Source organism: Silene latifolia, chromosome X (assembly GCF_048544455.1).
Source record: "Silene latifolia isolate original U9 population chromosome X, ASM4854445v1, whole genome shotgun sequence".
Lineage (NCBI taxonomy): Eukaryota > Viridiplantae > Streptophyta > Magnoliopsida > Caryophyllales > Caryophyllaceae > Silene > Silene latifolia.
In genome coordinates, this window is record NC_133537.1 from 212,511,632 (window position 1) to 212,516,828 (window position 5,197).

At 40.9% G+C, this 5,197-nt stretch overlaps 1 non-coding gene across 1 annotated transcript; it reads right to left on the bottom strand.

Moving 5' to 3' along the window:
- Window positions 1–1,469: 1,469 nt before the first annotated feature.
- Window positions 1,470–1,576, bottom strand: LOC141624763 (small nucleolar RNA R71). The gene has a single exon (XR_012534567.1). It is a non-coding gene; the product is annotated as a small nucleolar RNA R71 (small nucleolar RNA).
- Window positions 1,577–5,197: the final 3,621 nt, after the last annotated feature.

The window sequence follows — 5,197 nt, forward strand, 5'->3', positions numbered from 1 at the left end:
ATGGAGAGTGACCGACGTAAGGGTAACAACTTGTTTGATCGGAAAAAACTCGGTTTAAAACCGTTTTGGTAAGTAAAAGAGTGTTTTAAATGTTTAGTGATGGTGTAGTGGTCAAAGTGGTCGGACAAGTAGTTTAATGCACGATGATCGGTAGGTCGTAAATACGCGTCGGATTGTGACTTTAGAAGTCGAGTCGAGAATTTTAAGGGAGAAAAGAGGGGGCGGACACTCGCGTAAGTCTCAAATGGGCGACATTTGAGGGGTATTTATATGAGAATGAGTGGTTGTGTGAGTTTTGAGTGACGTGGCCACCTGGGCTGCTCAAAGAGGCGCGAGCCACGTCGCGGCACTTCGAGTTGTGTTGTCACTATCACAACAAACGCAATCATTATTTGTTCTATCCTAGGTTTTGTAGTCACATGTTTGGTACTTGACCATTCATGAATCCGGGAAAACTTAGCATAGAAGGCTTTGAGATATTTTGTTTTTGTGGTTGACTCTGTTGGAGTCGGGATTTTGAATTTTCAAGTCGGTTTTTGGCTCGGTGTCGGTTTTGACTCTAGTTAGTGTCATCGCGACCCCGTCGTTGTGCATTAAACACTCCAGGTATTTTTGAAATGTTTTGAATTGTTTTGTTTTCGAAATCGTTTTAAGTTTTCCGACGTAAAGTTGTACACAACTTGTCGATCAAACGCTGCGATCCCAAAACATGTTGTAGTCCGATAATCATCGGGTGTTTGTTGGAGTCTCAGCAGATACTGGGTATCTACAACGGTGTTAACTTGATTTAGATTTTCTTATATTGTTATTAGTTGTGTCTTTCTTTGCCTTGGGGAAGTAAAACTCCTCAAAGTTTGTTCTAATTATTTTCGAGTTGTTTGATATTTTGCATGTCTAGAAGATCACAAGGTAACTTGTTACCCTTTGATCACGAAATTGAAACGACTCTGACAAACAATATAAGACTTGCTAGGAGAACTTTGAGAGGTATTGGTGAGGTTGTATATATTCAACCAAACGCTATTGAGTTCGTCAACCCTTTTGCAAGAGAAGGTGAGGAGAACCCAACAAAAAATCCAACACAAAACCAACCCATAATGCCTAAATTTTCATCACATTTCGTACCGACCGAGGAGAACCTACCCAATGGTACTCCCACACCACAACACTTAACCCGAAATTTCATTGCCAAATCCGCATTTATCCAATTAGTCGAAAGAAGCCAATTTGGGGGGATGCCTAGTGAAGACCCTCACTCTCACATGGAGACTTTTTGTGACTATTGTGATGCGATTTCTCAAACCGGTGTAACTCAAGACCAAATTCGATGGGTCTTATTTCCTTTTTCTCTAATTGGCACCGCAAAACAATGGTTGAAAGGCCTTGATAAGGCTACTCTCGGAATTGACTCTTGGAAGAAATTGGCTCTAGCTTTCTACAAAAAGTTCTACCCACCGGAAAAGACTAATATGCTAAGAGCTCAAATTACGGGCTTTAAGCAAAGAGATGAAGAATCCTTGTATGAAGCTTGGGAGCGATTCAAGGGAATTTGTCGCTCATGTCCTCATCATGGACTTAGCGAGTAGTTCTTGGTAAGACAATTTTGGAATGGTCTTTATGAAGACTCGAGAAACATTCTCAATATGGGATCAAATGGTATGTTCACCGAAGTTGACGACAATCAAACTTGGAACAAGATTGAGGAAATGGCGGTCCATAATTCACAATATAGTAGACCTCGCAAGGCTACTAGAGGAGGAAAGCATGAAGTGGACTCTATTACTCAATTGGGTGCTCAACTTAGCGCTCACATTGATACCATCAACTTGAAGTTTGAAAAATCTATGGCTAGACTTGAAGAAGCCTCAAAATCACCAAAGCAACATGTTAATGCCATGACGGCATCTTCATCAATCCCAAGTGGGATATGTGAGAATTGTGGAACTTTGGGACATGACCAAAGTGAATGTAGGGGAACAAATGAACAAGTGAATGCTTTTTAAGCATACAAGAGTGGTACCTCTTATTCAAATTATTACAATAAAAACACCAAATTCCACCCAAATCTCTCATACAAAAGCCAAAATGTTCAAAACCCTCAACCAACATACACCCCACCTCCCATGAGAAACCAAAATCAAAGACCCTTTTACAACCAAAACCAAGGTTACCAAAATCAAACTCCATACAATCAACAAAATGACCAAGGTTTTGATGTTCAAAAAGCGGTCCTCCAAATCCGAAAGAATCAACAAGAGTTTTTCACTCAAATGCAAAAGGATAGTGAAGCAATGGAAATCACCATCAACAACATCCTAGCCCACACCAAAATGTTGGAAACCCAATTGACTCAACTAGCATCTTCAAGCTCACAAAGACAAAATGGGTAATTAACACCTCAAAGTAATCCCCCGAGACATCAAACGGTTAGTGCCATTCACTTGAGAAGAGGTACAAGGTATGAAGCACCGAAGAAGCAAGTTGAGGATGAAGTTGTGGAAGCTAGTGACAAAGAAGAAGTTGTACAAAACTCCAAGGATGGAAACCATCAAAGGAAGAATTTTCAAAGAAAGGTGAAGACAAGGCCAAGGAGAAGGAACCCATTGTGATTAGAATTCATTTTCCAAGTCGTCTAGCTAAGCCCAAATTTGATGACCAACTTGGAAAATTTATGGAGATTGTGAAGAATTTGGAAGTCTCGATTCCTTTCACGGAATTAATCAATCACGTGCCGGCCTATGCAAAGTACATGAAAGACATCCTTATGAAAAAGAAGTCAATCCGGAAGCTTGAGACTATCGCCTTCACTAAGGTGAGTAGTGCAATACTTCAAGGGAGTTCACCTCCAAAACTTAAAGATCCGAGAAGCTTCTCAATACCGTGTACCATTGGCGACACCACGATCAACAAACCCTTATGTGATCTAGGGGCTAGTGTGAGTGTTATGCCGTACTCGATGAGTAAACGGTTAGGGATGGGAGAGCTTAAATGCACCAATATCACACTCCAAATGGCCGATAGATCGACGAAGACACCATTAGGGATATGGGAAGATGTTCCCGTAAGAGTTGGGAAATTTTTCATCCCGGTGGACTTTGTCATTGTTGACATGGAAGAGGACTCCAATATTCCAATCATTCTAGGAATACCTTTCTTGCACACCGCAGGTGTGGTGATAGATGTGAAGCATGGAGAGCTCACTCTAGAAGTGGGGGATGAAAGCATAACTTTCAATCTTGACAAGACCATGAGAGCTCCCCGTTTGCATGAACCATGTTTTATGGTTGATCATTATAACCGGAGGATGATAGAAAGAAGTCGGAATTCCAATGGAAGAAGAAAGTCGATGATGCTCCATCAAAAGAGCAAGGAAATTGTAACAGAGAGAGCTTGAAAAGCTCACCAAAGTCAAGCAATGAAGAAGAGGGCCTCATTGGCCAAAACAAGAAAGTGGGAGAGTTGTCTCTATCAACTCAAGAGATCTTTAGTGACCAAGTAGATGAAGTTTGCGGTCTTTGGGACGATGAGTTTGAAGGGATTTTCAATCCCTACATTGGTAATGTTATCGATCAAGACCAACATGAAGGACAACAAGCGCAAAGATCTATTGAGGATCTTTATCATGACAATGAACAAGCTTTTGACTACTTCTTCAAGGTGTTGAGTAACATCAACAACACCTTGGACATGCCCCCATGACATATCTCTAAGGATGAGAGTTTGGTGGAGTCCTCCCCAAACCACCATTTGTAAATATTTCTAACTCCCTAACTTGCATTTTAATTCTTACATTGCATTTTTGTCATTTTTAGATTTTTATGCCTTGATCAAGATATTTATCATTTTTGAGAGAAGTGAGGGAGGGACTAATGATTTATTGATGTGTAGTGCTTTAGCTTAGTGTGGGGATAGGAATTGCCTAGGCTATTCATGCCTTCGTAGTGCCCCTACAATGAAGAACACGGGATTTGAAGAATGAAAATGACACGGGATATGCAAGTGCACGGATGGAACTGAATCCGGGTAGACCAGGTGGAATCCGAGCGTCCTTATGGGTAATCCGCTCGTCTTATGGGAATCCGAGCATCTGTGGAAGAATCCGTCAGTCCAAATGAGCTGCAAAATTGAAAATTTTGGTATGTTAGAGAATCCGAGCGTCCCAGCTGAGAAGACGCTCGTTTGAAAGAATCCGCTCGTCTTTTTGCCAGTACAGATTAAGAAAATACGCTGTAACAGAATCCGCTCGTCTTTAAGGGAATTCGCTCGTCCTGAATTGTAGAATCCGCTCGTCTTCACTGAAAGACGCTCGTCTTTAGGCGAGATTTCCTGAAGCCAAATTGAGCAGAATCCGAGCGTTCCGACGGGAATCCGCTAGTCTTCCCCCTGCAGTTTTGAAATTTTCGGGTGTTTTAAATACCCCTTCCCACATTCATTCATTCATTCAAACATTCAAACACTACCCATAAACCCCAAAACCCTCATCCTCTCCATCACCAAAAACAAGATTTCCTCAACCAAATTCAACAAAATCAAATTCAAACTTCCTTACAACAACAATTAATCACTCCTTTTACAATAATAATCAATCCAAGCACCAAAATATTCAACCTTTGAGTCGATTTTTGAAATACAAAGGCAAATCCTTTCATCTTAAAATCGATTTGGGTATAATTGGAAATTGAAGATTTTCAACCTTTTCTTGGTATAATCATCAATGGCAAGAACAAAAGGAGCAACAAAGGCACTCAAGGCAAAGGCACTCTAAAAAAGGCAACAATGCCTTCAAGCAAAGAAAGCTTCAATGGCTATGGTGGTTGCTAGTGCAAACTTGGAAGTTCAACAACAAGAAGATCCTCCCTTGGAAGCAACAACATCAACAACTCCGGAAATTGCTCAATTATCAAACTATCCGGAGGTAATTTTCATTTCTAACTCCCATAGGGAAACATTTGCCAAGTATGCTAAGAAAGCCATTCTACCCACCAAATTCATATGTGAAGATGCCTTGAACAAATTGGGTGTCCTTGAACAAACAAGAGCCTTCTTCGAAGCCATGGGGTTGGGAAAATTGTTTACTACAAGAGAATTGACATACCCCTCCCTTACCTTGGAATTCTTAAGTTCATTGAAAGTGACTAAGGTAGAGACTAGAACATACATCGAGTTTCGCCTTGCCAATGTGAAAAGGCGCATCACC